Below are 17,564 nucleotides of genomic sequence, written 5' to 3' on the forward strand. Positions count from 1 at the left end.
TGGGACCGGGCCTCTCCATGGCCTTATCAATGCAATAGAACTAGTACTTTGGGCTGCTAACTGCAAGGTTGGCAGTTCGAAACCACCAGCCACTCTACAGGCGAAAGACGAGGCTTTCTATTCTCCTAAAGAGTTTCTGTCTCAGAAACACAGAGGCAGTTCTACGCTGCCTACTAGGGGCGCTGTGAATTGATGGCAGTTAATTTGATTAAGATGTGTTTGTTTAAGACGGGTGGGAGGTCACCTGCACTGTAAGTTATCAGCCTCAAGGCAGGAGTGATATGTCACTTGGTTTGATGCTAGAAAGACCCTGTGAAGCAAGCTGGGAGTCAAGGTCAGAGCCAGGTGGGCAGTGAGTTGGTGGTGAGAGCGGTCAGGCCCCTGCAAGAACTGGGATGGATACTAAGGTGTGCAGAAAGAGCACCACTGCTTCCCAGCTTCCCCTGAAGACTCAGGTGACTCTCCAAGGTCAACCTCCTTCCATCTGGAAGGACTGGGCCCCTCAGGAGGCAGGATCTGACAGAACGAAGACAGTGACTTCTTACCAAGTTTTGCTCAACCGAGCTCAGTCCCTATTTATACCTCACCCTTAGCCCTAGATGTAGGAACTACATTCCTGTTTTACAGATGGAGGAGCAGAGGTTTAGGAGAGCTATGGTACCCGCCCAACTCTGCAGGGCACGGAGGGAGGTCGGGACTGGGGTTCAGAAGAGTCCCAGTAGCTCAACAGAACACTGAGCCCCAGTCTGTGTGCTTGCAGCCCAGGAGTGCACCAGGGCCGGCTCCTGGCCTTCTCCCCTGCCCAGGAGGCCCTGGCACTGGGCCCTGCTCCTTGTCTTTCCAGGGTTCTGCCATCTGGCCTTGGCACCTCCCAGATGGGTAGGCTTCCTCACCCCCAGCCCCAGCAAGCTGCTTTGTGCTAACCCCCTTCCTGCCAGCCACACCCCCACCCCTTCTGGCAGATCCTCCAACCAGCATCTGGGCCCCAAATCTGCAGGGAGCTAGCAGGAGAAGACAGGGGCCAGCAGACGCTGCCCCTCGCCAGAGCATCCAGGCAACAGAAGGTGGTCCCACCTCTCCGTCAGATGGTCCTGCTGAACTCCCAGAACTCCTAGCCCTGGCCCCGGCCCCTGGCACCTAAGCTCCCACAGCATGCTCCTCTGTCGGCTAACTTTGAGAATCTTGGAGTACTCTCCAAGACCTCCAGTGGAGCTGGGGCAGAGGCAGGAGTTTGCATATTCTGATGAATTAGAACAACTTCTTTATTCTAAGGGAACCATGGTGTTTTGGGAGTAGAATTCTCATCTACTATGCAGGAGAAGAGAGTTCGATCCCTGCTCCATGCACCTCCCACACAGCCACCTCTTGTCCATCAGTGGAAACTGCGATGACTGAGCGCTGGAGCTGCCATTGTTTCTTTCCCGTGTGCATGGGGTTCACCGTGACTGACAGCAACCAATGTTGCAGGAGACTCAAACGGCCCGTGCTTTTCAAAGGACATAGCTGTGTGTCAGCCTGGGTGGAACCACATGCACGTGGTAAATAGTGGCTGTCTTCAAGACAATGCATTTGATGGGATGGGGCCTGCATTTGAATTCCACCTTGACTCTCCTGCTGCCGTATGCCTTTGGGCGAGTGATGACTCCTCTGTGCCGGTTTTTCACATTTGCTACCTCCTTCTTCATCATTGTTTTGTTTGTTTGTTTGTTTGAACTAGCTCTTGTGCCACAAAAGCTTTGAAGTCTGTTCAATGCTGCTTTCCCCAGTTCTGAAACCCCTCAGCCCAGTGTTTCCATCTGGTGCGTAAGCGAAGTGGAGGATTTCCAAGTTTGTGGCCTCTTTCTCTCGAATCTCTTGTATGTGCGGAGAATCACACACACACACACACACACACACACACACACACACACACACACACAGATTTTTCTATCTCACCTCTCCCCCTTCCCCACCTGGCCCCACTCCCTCACTCCTTGCCTTCACCATAGTCTTCGGTTTCTTCTCTTGTGAAAATAATATTTCCTAGTTTCTTTTCCTTTTATATGGGACTGGGGAAACTTTTTCTGCCAAGGGCCATTTAGATATTTATAACATCATCCTCGGGCCATACTGGTCAAACATTGAATTAACTTATCCCTAATGTGATCACTGGAATGCCTTCTCTCTGGTGAGGCCTGCGATGTTAGCTAGCACTGATGATTCTGAGACCCTTGTATGACAGATGTCCCGTCTCTACAGTAATGGTACCATGGAGTCGTTAGCTTTATGAAATAGACTAACTTTGCCCAACTTGTTGTTTTGTTCTTCGGTGCCATCCAATCGGTTCTGACTCACACTATGTACCAAAAACCAAAACACAGCCCAGCCCTGCGCCGTGCTCTCAATTATTCTGAGCCCATTGTTGCAGCCACAATGTCAATCCATCTTGTTGAGGACGTCCCTGTCTCTCGCTGCCCCTCCACTTTAACAGCATCCTGTCCCCCAGGTCTCTCCAGACATGTCCAAAGTACACCACATGAAATCTTGCCATCCTTGCTTCTAAGGAGCATTCTGGCTGAACGTCCTCCAAGACAGGCTTGTTTGTCCTTTTGGCAGTCCGTGGTACCATCCAGATTCTTCACTAGCCCCGTCGTGCGAATGCATCGTTCTTTAGTCTTTCTGACCCAACGTCCAACTCTCATATGCATAGGAGGCCCTTGAAAACAGCATGGCTTAGTGCACCCTAGTCCTCAAGGCAGCATCCTTGCTGAGCATAAGGTCTTCACATTTGTCCAAGCCATGAGGTACTTGGCAGCTGCATTATCATTTTTAGAGATGCATAATATTCCATGTGGGTATGTACTAGCGTTTACTTATCCAGTCCTCCGCAGGTGGGCTCTCTGGCTGTCTCCATCCTTCTGTGATGATCGCAAGTGCTGAGATAAACATGGTGTGCATAGATCTGTTTGGATTTTGTTCTTTATTTCTTTAGGGTATATGCAGAATAGAGAGATCACAGGGCCATGCGGTACTTTTATTTGCATTTGTTTAAGGACGGGCCGTGCCCTTTCCCATCCAGATTATACAACTGCAATCCCACTAGCAGGGTGAGTGTCCCGATCACCCCACATGCTCAACAGCTTCCCATCACTTTCTGTTGTTTTAAAAAAATTGCTATTAGTGTCAACATCCCATCGCTGTTTTAATTTGTATTTCTCTTATAGCTAGTTCCTTGAGGTTTTTGTCCTATGATTACTAGCCACTTATATGTCATCTTTTATCAATAATCTATTCATGTCTTGTGCTTATTTCATACTGCGCCCTTAGTGTTTTTCTTCTTAAGGTGTTACAATTGTCTATAGATGTTTTAAGATTAACCCTTTATCCGACATATCACTGCCCAATATTCCTGCCCATCTATAGGTTCTCTTTGAACTCTTCGCATAACGCCTTTTGGTGTCCTTAAATGTCATGTTCTACAGAGGTTCCAATCCTCTATTGTGTTTGCTAGAATGTGGGTGGTTTTCGTTGTGCTTGCTAGTGTGGATTCTAGGGCCCTTAAGTTTGTCCCTAAACTTTCCACTGGTGACCATTATAAGTATATGATTTATTTTTAGGTCTTTAATCCATCTTGCGTTTGCTTTGTATATGGTGTGAGGTATGGGTCCTGTTTCATTCTTTTGCAGGTGGAGCTGCAATTTTTCCAGCACCATTTGTTGAAAAGACTATCTCTTCCCTATTTAATGTGTTATAGTCCTTTATTTTTTTCAAGTGTCTATAGTTGTGTGGTTGTATTTCTGAGTTCTCCTTTTGATTAATTGGTCTATATATCTATTGTACCAATGCTAAGCTGTTTTGATTACCATGACTTTATAGTATGTTTGAAATCAGGAAATGTGAGGCCTCCTACTTTGATTTTGTTTCTTAGTTTTTGTTTATCCTTGGCTTCTTTCGTTTCTATATGAAGTTGGTGATTCCTTTTTCTGTTTCTTTGAAGAATTGTGTTGGGATTCAGATCGGAATTACATTGGATTCATATAATGCTTTTGCTAATGTGGACATTTTCACTATATTAAGTCTTCCTCTCAATGGATCTGGGGCATATTTCCATTTATTTAAGTCTCTTTTGGTTTTGTGTAGAAATGATTTATAATTTTCTTTTAAAAAAAATAATTTTCTCTATAATTCTTGTTTCTCTGGTTATATTTGTTCCTAAGTATTTTATCTTTTGAGTGGTTATGCTAAATGATACTGAAATACCAATTTCCCTTTCAGAGTCCTCTTGATTAACATATAAGAATCAAATTAATTTTTGTTTGTAGCTCTTATAGCCTACCCTGTTGCCAAATTTTTCAATTAGTTCTAGTAATTTCTTATTGAGTCTTCAGGGTTTTCTATATATAAGATCCTGTCATCTGAAAATAGAGAAGAATTTTGCTTCCTTGCCAATTTGGATGCCTTTAAAATTTTTTTGATGTCTTACAGCTTGAACTAAGGCTTCCAGGCTAAAAAAATGAAAATGCTGATAAAGGGCAATGCTATCTGGTTCCTGTTCTGAGAGTGAATGCTTGTAGTTTCTGTCTATTGAGCTAAATGTTGGTTTTGGTTTAGTATATCTGGCCTTTATTATGAGGAGGAATTTCCCTTGTTTCTATTTGAGTATTTTTATCAAGATATTGAATTTTATCAAATGCCTTTTTTACATAGTTTGATATAATCATATGATCACTTTATTTTTATTTATAAAGTAGATTACATTGGTAGTTTTTCTAATATTGTGTTAGTCTGGATACTTTAGTGAAGCAAATGCACAGAAACTCATGTATATGAGAGTTTTATATAAAGGTTAAGTGCACATCAAGAAAACGTCCCAACCCAATGCTGCCTAAGCCCACAAGTCCAACATTAGCCCATACGTCTCACACCAATCCACAAAGTCCTCCTCCATCTCACAAAACACACACTATGATGCCGACTGCAGGAGGAAAGCTGAATCAGTGAATGTGTAAGTATCTCAGCACTGTCAGGGGTCTCCACATGGGTGCTCTAGCACCCAGGGCTGCATGGGGGTAGGTCCATGTGGCTTCTCCTCAGGGATGTTTTGCAGGAAGTGAGCCTCGCAAGCTGAAGCAGGGAACTGGCCAAGGTAGCTGCACCCTGGTCTGACCATCAGAAAGCAAGAGACCCGAGAACTAGAAAGGCAAGGCTCACCGAGCCATTTATCTCTCCACCCTTCAATTAACCCCACATGTGTTTATCAGCCAGGTTGGCACAATAAACTAACTACCTCAAATATTAAACTACCTTAGTACACCTGGTAAGAATCCCACTTGGTCATGGTTTATTGTTTTTAATATTTTGTTGAATCCCATTAACTAGAATTTTGTTGAAAATTGTGGCATTTAGGTTCATAAAGAACATTGGTCTATAATTTTCTATTGTAATTGCCTGGTTTGGTGTTAGGATTAAGCTTGCTTCATAACATAAGTTTGGTAGTATGTTATCTTTCTCTATATTTTGGAATAGTCTGTGTAGAATTGGTGTCAACTCCTCTGTGTTTACTGTATTCTCCAGTAAACCATCTGGTCCTGGACTTTTCCTGTTGGTAGTTTTTAATAATCAGTTCTATTTCTTCTTGTATTACAGGTCTGTTAAATTTTTCTATGTTGATCTGTGTTAATTTAGGCAGGTAATGTGAGTCTAGAAATTTGTCCATATCTTTTAGATTTTTAAGGTGATGGAATAAACTTTTCATAACATCATGTGCTGATCATTTTTATTTCAGTTGGTTATGTTATGATATCATCCACTTCATTTATTTGTAATATTTGCTTCTCCTTTTCCTTTGTTAAGTTTGTGAGGTTTATCAAGTTTGCTACTCCTTTAGAAGAATCTACTTCTTATCTTGCTGAATAGTGAGTTTAATCTACTTCCATTCAATGTTTTATTGATAAGTATGGTTATATTGTTGTCATTGTGTTATGTTTTTTAAAGTGTTATTGGTTTCTCTGTTCATCATAATTTTCTGTGTTGATTTCGTTTTATTTGTGGATTTTCTTGCCAATTTTTCCTTTGCTGCTTTGTGTTAATCTTATTTTGATAGGTTTTGTGATATTTCCTCTTTTTAATTTTGTTGAGGTTTTAACATTTAGATTCTTTTTTATTGTTTTCGGTCCAAGTTTAGGACACAGTTTGTTTCATTTGCCAACTCCTTAATTTCTCCTCTTTTCAGCTGTTTAATATCTGCTCTGCTCCCTCTATTATCATTACTTTGGTCTTCGTTGCAGACTGTGTTTTTCTATTTTAGACCATATGACTGTTTCACTTTGTGTATGATGCAAATAGAATGATTTCTCAATTAGGATTCCTTGTCTGATGATTTCAGGTTGTGTCTGTCATGGTTGTTGATTGTCCAAGGAACTCCCTTTAATAATCTTAGTTTTTCCTGGTCTGAAAATGCCTTTATTTCTCTCTTGTACTTGAGGGATAATTTTGCTGGGTATAGGAGTCGTGGTTGGCAGGTATTTTTGTTTGTTTGCTTGTTTTCCTTTAAAGATATTTGAGATAGTTAGTTTATTGTGCCAGCCTGGCCTATAAACACATGGGGGATTAATTGAAGGGCAGAGAGATGAATGGCTTGGCGAGACTCGCCTTTCTTGTCTCTCGCTCTTTGATCATCAGACCAATGTGCGGCTGCATTGCTGGTTCTGTGCCTCAATCTGCAAGCTACACTACCTGTGGGACACCTAACCTGTGGACTGTGTCACTGTAATTTGAGGTCCCTTTAAGACCACACAATTGGAATTTACATATCTTTAGCTGGGGACTGACTGTTGGTGACCTGCCTTGCTGTTTGCTGCCTGTGCCGGGATAGCCTGGATCTCTCTGCAGAGGACTACCTGGCAGCCCTAAAGATTTGAAGGAATGCCAGTGTCTCACAACTCTCACGGGAGTGAGTTGCACTGAGCCATTTGTACTGCTTTATAATTTAACTGTTCATTTCTTGTATTATCTATCTATCTATATATAATTTAACAGTTCATTTCTTGTGTTATATATCTATATTTATATATATCTATATATTTAATTATTAGCAATCTGGTTTTGTCTCTCCAGAGAACCCTGTCTAACACAGTATTGTATTTATTATTCTGTTGCTTTGCTGCATGCATGGTCTCTATTGAAAAAAATCTGAGCATATTCTTAGTTGTTTGCCCTTATAGATTATTAATCTATTTCTTCCTGAGTTGCTCTCAAAATTCTTTCCTTTTTGTTGGTGTTAGAAAGTTTGACTATAATGTTTTGTGGTGATTTCCTTTGGGGGTCATTTCTCTTGGGGTTCTCTGACCTTCTTGGATGACTATTTTCAGTTCTGGCATAATGTTTTGGAAATTATCTTCTAATATTTCTTGAACTATTTTCTCATGGTTGTTTTTCTTCTTTCTGTTCTGAAATGTTTGCTAAATGTAGTTCTTCCTTTAGATAGTGTCCTACAGAATTCTTCAGCTTTGGGGGTTCTTTTTTTAGAGATTGATCTTCTTGCATTTTGGTCTCAAGAGATTTGTTGTCGAGATCACTGATTTGTGTTTCCACTCTGTTTCAATTCTTCTGTTTGTTTTTTCCAAAGTGTTATCCAGTTCTGATTCCTTTGTGTTTGCCTTCTGAATCTCTATTTGGAGTTGTTGAATTATTCCTAGCTTTTCACTTATTTTACCAGATCGTTCTTATCATGCCTTCCTGAGCTCCTCTATCTTCTCTTCTCTCTCTCTTTTCTTTCTGTAATTGTTTTTAAAAATCATTTTATTGGGGGCTCATACAATTTATCACAATCCATACATACATCCGTTGTCCTGAGCACATTTGTACATTTGTTGCCATCATCATTCTCAAAATATTTTCTTTCTACTTGAGCCCTTGGTATCAGCTCCTCTTTCCCCACTCCCTCCCTACCTCTCTCCCTCATGAACCCTTGTTAATTTATAAATTATTGTTATTATTTTACCATGTCTTACACTGTCCAACATCTCCCTTCACCCACTTTTCTGTTGTCCATCCCCCTGGGAGGGAGTTATATGTAGATCCTTGTGATCCATTTTCCCCTTCTATCCCACCTTCTGCTTATCTGCCTGGTATCGCTACTCTCATGGTTGGTCCTGAAGGATTTATCTTTATCTGTCCTGTATTCCCTGTGTTTCCAGTTCTTATCTGTACCATGGTACATCCTCTGGTCTAGCCGTATTTGAAAGGTAGGATTGGGATCATGATTGGGGGGGAGCGCATTAAAGAACTAGAGGAAAGTTGTATGTTTTATTGTTGCCATATTGCACCCCAATTGACTTGTGTCCTTCCTGTGAGCCTCCTGTAAGGGGATGCCCAGTCGCCTACAGATAGGCTTTGGGTCTCCACTCCACACTCCCCCTCATTCACAATATGATTTTTTGTTCTTTCATGCCTGATACCCGATCTCTTTCACGCCTTGTGAGCACACGGTCTGGTGCTCTTCTTCCATGTGGGTTTTCTTATTTCTCAGATAGATGGCCACTTGTTTATTTTCAAGCTTTTAAGACTCCAGACACTGTATCTTTTGATAGCTGGACACCATCAGCCTTTTCACATTTGCTTATGCACCTGTTTTGTCTTCAGCGATCGTGTCAGGAAGGTGAGCATCATGAAATGCCAATTTGATAGAACAAAATGTTCTTGCATTGAGGGGCTACTTGAGTAGAGGCCCAATGTCCATCTGTGACCTTAATACTAAACCTATAAATATATGCACATAGACCTATCTCCCCATCATCATATATAAATATATTTACATATGTACATGCCTGTGTTTAGACCTCTATAAATGTCATTTACCTCCTAGTTCTTTCCTCTATTTCCTTATACTTTCTTCTTGTTCCACTATCATGTTTGGCCTTCATTTGGGTTTCAGTAATTCCTGTTGGCTACATTGCCCTTGACCACTCCCTACCAGGCCTCCTACACCCTCCTCCCCATCGATTTTAGATCACTTGTTGTTCTCTTGTCCCTGGGTTTGTTAACACCACTTCCTTTCCCCCATCTCTCCCTCACCCATGTTCCTCCGGAACTGCTCATCCCATTGTTTTCTCCTCTAGATTGTTTATCCCATCTATCTTATCTAGATAGACCTGAAGAGATAATAATATACACAAAAAACAAGACAGAGCAAAACAAAGCAACAAAAGAAAACAGCAACAACAACATACCAATGACACAAAAAAGAGAAAAGCCTGTAAATGGCTCAAGGTCTGTTAGTTGACCTTAGGAGTGTTTTCCGGTCCAGTCTGATGTGGTGGCATGCCCTGGTCTCTAAGTCTATTTTTGGTACTCCCTCGGCACTTCCTTGCTCTGCTCCCCTTGATGTTCTGTTGCACACCCTTAGTGTTTTGCCTCAGTGCAGTGGGATCAGATTGGGCACAATTCCTGCACTGTTTCCAGTGCTGTCCCCACTGGGGCTCTGGGTTAATCAGGGATGTTGTATCTCGTAGTGGGGCTGGCCATATGGTCCTCTCTGTGGATTGACTGCTCTGAGCAGGGATCTCATCCTCCAGGCTTGGTGGGCCAGGATGTGCTCCACTCTCTCTTCCTCCTGCTTCATTTGCTCCTGTGTGCTCTGATCAGACATGTCCCTCTCCCTGAGCTGTAGCTTCAGTGCTGTCCTGTGAAGTAAATTCATCTGGGGGATAGGGGGGTCTGGCCATGTAGTTGGGATTGGGGCCAGCCCCTCTTTCTGTATTTCCGTTGCATTTGTTCTCCATTCATTTAAAGTAGCTGAAGATCATTCTTCTAAACTCCCTTATAGGAATTTCTAAAGATTTATCCTCATCTAAGATATCCTCTGGATCTAATTCTTCATGTATTCCATTCATTAATGCCATCTCTTCTCATTTTTTTCAGGTGTTCAAAGGTTGTCTGTTGTTTCTGAGACTGGTGTTATTTTTATGTGTCTCTGTAATTAATATTAGGCTCTGTGTACTTACTGTGCTTCTTAAAGAGTCAAGGGTGGCTAGGTGGTATATCAATAACTCATTCCAAGAAGGGGTTGACTGCAAGAAACAGTTCAATCTTGTCCGTGTCAAGGTCCTGGTCTCAAGCTTAGCTCCTTTCCCCTCCCCCTTCACAGGGGCCTGAGGTTCTAGCAGGAGGGGGTAGCTCCACAGGCATCCGGTGGGGGCAGCCAAGAATCCATGTCTTTTAAGGGGTTGCTTGTGCTGCCTTCTTCCCTCTGGATTACTAGGCTGTGTCTGACATGCAGTACAGTTTTGTTTACCCAGGGAGGTTTAGAACTCAGCGTTTTTAGTCTTCTCTGCATTAAAAAAATTTTTTTTTGACTGGAGACAGTTATTACAAAGCTACTGGCTAGGTGGCCATGTTTCAACTTCCTACCTCCTCCTTAATTCTTAAGAGGATTAAATAGATTAATGTGTGCAAAACACTGAGAACAGGGCCTGCCAGATGGTTAGTATTAGATATGTGTTGGGTGTTAACCGAGAATGCTCAGGTCCCTTTTTAAAAATGTGTATTTCGGCTTAAATTCTGAGCACTAACTTTTCAGAAAGAAAAGTGGTGGTGGAGTCAATTATGCTTTGGGCTTTGAACCACAATGTCGGGAGCTCAAATCTACTAGTTGCTCCGTGGGACTGAGATGAGATTTCTGCGGCTGTAACATGTACAGCCGGGGAACCTGAAGGGGGCAGTTCTCATCTTCCTCATGGGCGTTCGCGGAAATTAATTTGATAGCAGTGCATGTGAAGCTTTGCAAAGTGCTACGGTTGACAATGGGAACCCTACATCTCTCCACATACACTCAGCCTCCATTGAATTAGTTCTGACCATCGACCAGCAATGTGACAGGCTTTGCTCTCACGCAGAGTGTATTTAAAGTGGATGGCTGCAACCACACTGGCCAGCTCAGGGGTGGCCATCCTTATCCTCAGTGACTTGCTGGGTGTGCCCTTGATGGGATCGGGGTACTAGGGCCATATGGCCACATGTCAACCCAGGTGGTTTGAGGGCCCTGGATCCGGCTTGGCTGCTTCTCTAGTCTTCCATAGTGTATGTATATCAGTCGTGGCCCCACTCCTGCTTCTGTGGTCCCTCCTGCCACTGTGAGGGATTGCTCTGCCACCAAGCACGGTTTTCAACTTGTCCTTTGTGCTCCACATCCTACTTAAGTAGTCATGTGAGGGTGAGTCCTTAGACACGATGCTGGTCCTTATCCGGATGACTGGTCTTCTTGTCTTTGTCCTGTCTAAGACTTCACATCATATTTGTGGGCCTATCTCATCATATTTGAGTTTGGATCTCTTTTCTCTCCTAGAACAGTAAATAAAAATGCCTTTTTAATTGAATTTCACAGCTTACGCTACATTTCCACACACTAGTAGATACTCTGCTGGAGTAGTGGTTACAGGCTGGGCTGTGATCTGCAAGGTCAACGGTTTAAAACTACCCGCTGCTCCTCAGGAGAAAGACAGAGCTCTCTACTTCGCAAAGAGTGACAGTCTCAGAAGTCCACAGAGGAAGTCCTACCCTGTCCTATAGGGTTGCTATGAGCTGGCATCGACTTGATGGCAGTGAGTTTGGTTCATTTTTGGCATATAAACCCCATTATTTAATCTTCTCAACTGTCCTGTGAGGTGGTATTTGAGCTTGAAATCTGAGCACCAGATTTTCAGAAGGCCACTGATTACACTGAAGGCCCAAGGTCCATTTGCAGAGTCCCCACGTGGATCAAGCCTGCACTGAATTCCAGGGACCATTAGTCAGGGATGTGAACAGTCTTGCTCAGGCAGAGTGCATTAGAAAGTAGATTAACACCCACCCCTTAACCAGCCCAGAGAGGGGCCATCTTTCTTAGGGGCTTGCCTCAGGGCATCCTTGTGGGGTTTGCTGTACTGGGGTGGAATAGTCAGGGCCCTGGCTGTCTTGGTTGGAAGGCCCTGGACCAATCTTGTAAGCTCTTCTGTCTAGCACAAGGTACATGTCCCAATCACGGTCCTGTTCACATTTCTACAGTCCTGCCTGTAACTATGATGCAGATCTGCTACCAAGCAGGCTTTTGTGACTGTTGCCTGTGTCCGCCCATGTCTGACCTAAGCCTCTGGTTCTCTGTAAACCCTTGGATGCCTTTTGACCTCAAACTAATGGCCTCCCGGATCCAGAGGATGTGCCTCTGTCTTGTATTTTCCTGTTTCAGACTTAATAAGTGTTCTCCTCAAATTATACTCGGAATCTGGTGTCTCCTTTGCGCTTTGAGACAGGTGGATTATTTTCTCTCCCCTTAGAGAAGGGTCCCCTTAAGCTGAAGACAGTGTAAGTGGCTGTGACTGGCCTGAGTTGGGCCAATCCCTCTTTCCTAGGGCACCTGTGAGGGGGTGTTCGCTTAGCCTACCTCCCATAACCAACGAGCCTCCTCCTGGCTGTCTACATGAGGAGGCTGCACGCCGGGCATGTGGGCGGTCCGCGGTGGGGCGGTGGAAGTGAGCCTGCTGAGGGTAGGGTCCCGGCTTCTCAGCTGGTCTTCCCTGCAGGGGTGTGTTGTGGTTATTGTGTGTCCCCTCCATTTGATGCTGACTCATACAGACATCGTATGAAAGGAGTGGGATGGCCCCTTAGGGTTTTCTCAGCTGTGATCTTTGCAGAAGCGATTGCCCAGCCTCTCTTCCACAGAGCTGCATGGCAGTTTGAATGGCCAGCCTGTCCCTTAGCAGCTCAGAGCTTAGCTGTTGTGCTGCCAGGGCTCATATCAGGGGCCCTTCTATGTCTGTATCTAGACGCTCCGGTGGTCCTATGAGTTAGGCACTGGCTGACAATTGCATGGTTGTCTGTTCAAACCCACCCACTGCTCCTAGGGATAAAGAAGAGGCTCTCTGCTCCTGTTAGAATGCACAGCCTCAGAAATCCCAAGGAATACTCCTACTCTGCCGTATAGCATCTCAGAACTGAAGTCGACACGATGGCTGTGGTTTCTGGTCTTGCTGATTTATCAAGCCGCGATTGGAGTAGCCTTCTGCATTGCCAAGTGCTCTGATGGGGCAAGGAACTACTTGAGCAGGCAAACATGGTGGGCATGGCACTCAGAAGGTGGCAGGGGTAAAAATAAGCAAGCTGTTGAGGTGACAATGGTACCTGCCGCTGTAACCTGGGAGATATCGTGTGCTGTATTTCTGTGCCAGACAGCGAAGTGTTTGGGAGAGTTCACGGGAGCCTTCTGCAGGAAGCACTATCCCAGCCGAGATCTGAAGCATGACTAGGTGTCACTGAAATAGAGGCTCGGGAAATTTTCCAGAGAAAATAGAACATTCAGGCTCAGAGGGGAGAGCTGCTCCTGGCTGGCAAGAAGGACAGGGGAGTGCAAGAAGTGAAGCCGGAGACCCATGCAGGGGTCAGATCTAAGAAAGGCTTTGATGGGGTTTGTACAACATTCAGAGAGTGTGCTGTGAGCAAGACCACAGCCATTTTGGCTGGAATCTGCCATGTTTACATACAATCAGTTTTATTATGTGTTTGACGCCATGTATGTGGGCTGCTTCCCAGGGCTCAAGCAAGGTAAAGAATGCTCATGACTATGGGAATCCTGCTCGGAGGTGAACTGACCCCCCAGCTTGCCCTGCCATTCTGTAAGGTTGATAAGGATGGCCGGTTGCAATGTCAATGTCATACTGAATGCTAGAATTCTGCGTTTCTGTGCTCACTATGTTTGCTGTACTCACTATGTTTTATGACTTTATGTAGCCTGCTGTGTGTCTTAAGAATTACAGCCCACCTGCCTCTAATACATGATCAATACGGTTGGAATAAATTAGTACACACAGCACTTGGAAAATGGTGATAATTCGAGCACCCACCGAGAGGTCTTAGTTGCTGGCAGGATGCTCCATTGGCTAGGCCCTTGATAAGCCTGCCTTTCTCTTTCCTTGTTCCTTCTGGAGGGCTTATTGATTAGGCCTATTGCTCCAGGGCACAGCCTGGCATTTGGGAGAACAGGAGGACATGGATTTTAAGCAGGGGAGTAACATGACTCCATTTTCCTTCTAGAAAGACCAGAGATCAGTTGGGAGGAAGAGGAGGGGATCGGGGAGACCATGCAGAGGCCCTGCAGGGGATGAGGCATAGGTGTGATGGAACAGACAGGAAAACGGTGTGGGGATGAAGACAAGAGAAGTATGTGGGAGGCTGGCTGGCTTGCTGAGGCTTGGTGAGGGTATGGGGGCTGGGGAGGCAGGAGTCCACGATAGTGGCCAGACTTTCGGTTTGCACAAAGGCCCTGTTTCCCTGAGCTCAGCAACAGCAGAGGAGCCACAGACTTCAGGGGCATGATAATGAGGCCAAATTTTTGGCAGATTTGCTTTAGGCCCAAATGGGACATGTATTCCCGAGGAGGAACAGGATGTAGAGATCTGGACCTTAGGAGAGGTTTGGACTAGCAGTAAGGATTTGTAAAGGATCAACATATAGACCAGCGGTTCTCAACCTGTGGGTCAAGACCCCTTTGGGGATTGAACAACCCTTTCATAGGGGGCACCCATTCATAACAGTAACTAAGTGACAGTGATGAAGCAGCAACAGAAATAATTTTATGGTTGGAGTCAGCACCACATGAGGAACTGTATTAATGGGTCGCAGCATTAGGAAGGTTGAGAACCCCTGATATAGATGCAATTAAAGTACTAGAGTGAATGAGAGAAGCCAGGGGGAGTTACTGAGTGAGGAGGAAGCATCGAAGGGGTAGAACCTTAAGGAACCGCTCACCTGAGAGGTAGGTGGGCCAAGGGAGAATACTCGAAGAGGCTTCAGGTTGGGGCGCATGAGAGGGAGCTGGCAGTTCAGGAGATCCAGGGGCACAGGCATTTTAGGAGAGGAGAGGTACATTTATCCGATGCTTCCTAGAAGTCAAGTAAGATAAGATGTAAAAGCGTTCATTGGCTCCCGAACAAGGCTGTTGGAGATACAGGTGAGCATGGTTTCAGAGAAAGGATGCGTCCACAAGCAGACTGCATGGGAATAAGACATGGGAAGTGGAAATAGAAAGGTAAACAGAGCCGATCTAAATAAGAAGCTTGGTTTCCTGAAAGGAGAGAGAGAGAGAGAGAGAGAGAGAGAGAGAGAGAGAGAGAGAGAGAGAGAGAGAGAGAGAGAGAGAGAGAGAGGATATATCACACTATAAACAGACACATAGAGAACTAGATGATTGATAGATTGACATGTACATGTACTAGACAGGTTACAAACACACAGATACATGAATGGTAGATAAGGGGTATTGCAGTGACACATACAAAGGCTTGATGGTACATAGATGGGGAATACATTGTTGTTATTAGGTGTCATCCGGCTGATTCCAACTCACCGTGAACCATGTACGACAAAATGAAACACTACCTGGTCTCGTAGCCCCTCACAACAGTGGCCCAGTGTGAGCCGGTGTTGCAGCCACTGCGCCAACCATCTCTGGGAGAGTCCCCCTCTTTTCCACTGCCTTTCTGCTTTATCAAGCATGATGTCCCTTTCCAGAGATTTCCTCTCCTGAGGAAAAGGTCCACAGCACATGAGCTGGAGTCTTGTCATACGTGCTTTCTTGCTGTGCTTCCTCTGTGCCAGATTGGGTTCTCGAAAAGCCAAACAAGGGATACTTGTGTGTGTTTGGGGATAGACGGTTTGTACCAAGAAATGGCTCACACAGTTGTACAAACAGGTAAGTCCAGTACGGTCCCAGTGAGGCCTTTCCTGCCTCGTGTAGCTGTGGAAGCCAATGAAGAGGAAGCAGGCTGACAAAGCAGAGAGTTCACAGGATGGTGGATACAAATGTAAATTAATTCTAGGTTGGCCAAATGAATCCACTGTGTGTAGTCAGTGACGGCTCCAAGGATCAGCAGGCGACACAAGAGGAGATCAAGGAAGCAGACACAGGATCCAGCTCCAGCAGAAGGTGAAGGCCAAAAAGGAGTCAGCACTGCTTGACCTCTTTCTTTTTCTTTTGTTCCTGTTTTTTAAAATCATTTTATTGGGGGCTCATACAACTCTTATCACAATCCATACATACATCAATTGTGTAAAGCACATTTGTACATTCATTGCCCTCATCATTCTCAAAACATTTGCTCTCCACTTAAGCCCTTGGCATCAGCTCCTCATTTTTCCCCTTCCTCCCTGTTCCCCCCTCCCTCATGAACCCTTGATAATTATAAACTATTATTTTGTCATGTCTTACACCATCCAACGTCTCCCTTCACCCACTTTTCTGTTGTCCATCCCCCCAGGAAGGAGATTATATACAAGGTGCATCCTTGTAATCGGTTCCCCCTCTCTACCCGCTTCCCTCCACCCTCCCGGTATCGCCACTCTCACCACTGGTCGTGAAGGGATCATCCGCCCTGGATTCCCTGTGTTTCCAGTTTCCATCTGTACATCCTCTGGTCTAGCCAGATTTGGAAGGTAGAATTGGGATCATGATAGTGTAGGGGGTGCAGGGGGTGGTATGGATTTAGGAACTAGAGGAAAGTTGTATGTTTCATCATTGCTACACCACCCTGGTTCGTCTCCTCCCCGCGACCCTTCCATAACGGGATGTCCAGTTGCCTAGAGATGGGCTTTGGGTCCCCAGTCCACACTCCCCCTCATGCACAATGATATGATTTTTTTTGTTCTTTGATGCTTGGCCTGTTTCTTATACAAAAGACCACACCCACTCAAGAAGGTGTCATCGAGCAGCGTCCTGATTGATAGGTTGTGTTCCACCCCTACCCTTAGGCAGGGGTGTTGACAATCTTTTACCTCACATCTTCCAAGACAGATTTCTTTATTCTTCTGACAATCCGTGGAACTTTGAATATTCCTCATGAGCACTGTAGTTCATTCAAGTTCTTCCTTGATCTTCCTTATTAACGTCCAGCTCGCACTTGTGTGTGAGGGGACTGAAAATAACACAGCTCAGGTCAGGTACACGTTCATCCTCCAAGTGACGGCGTTGCTCTTCCACATTCTAGAGAGATTGTGTGCAGCAGGTGGACCCGATGCAATACATTGACTGCTGCTTCCATGAGCATTGATTAAGAAGCCAAGCCAGAGGAAATCCTTCACTAGGTCAATCTTGTCCCCATGTACCATGATGTTACCTATCATGGTCCAGTTGTGAGGATTTTTTTCCTTTATATTAATTTGTAAACCATATTGAAGACTGAATTCTTTATCTTTCATCAGCAAGTACGTATCATGTTCTCCTCACTTTCAGCAAGTAAGGCTTGTGTCATCTGCATTTTCAGGTTGTTAATAAGTCTTTTTCTAGGCCTGATGCTGCATTCTTCTTCATATAACTCAGCTTCTCTAGTTGTTCAGCATACAGATTGAACACATCTGGTGAAATGATACAACTCTGATGAACACCTTTCCTGATTTCAAACCATTGCCTTGTTCTGTGCATGACTGCCTCTTGACCCATTGTATATGAACACAGTAAAGTGTTCTCTGCAATTCCAGTTCTTTTCAAGGCTGTCCATAGTTTGTTACGGTCCAAACAGCAGAACACTTTAGCATAGTCAATAAAACACAAGTAAACATCT

This window comes from Tenrec ecaudatus, chromosome 1 (genome assembly GCF_050624435.1).
Source record: "Tenrec ecaudatus isolate mTenEca1 chromosome 1, mTenEca1.hap1, whole genome shotgun sequence".
Lineage (NCBI taxonomy): Eukaryota > Metazoa > Chordata > Mammalia > Afrosoricida > Tenrecidae > Tenrec > Tenrec ecaudatus.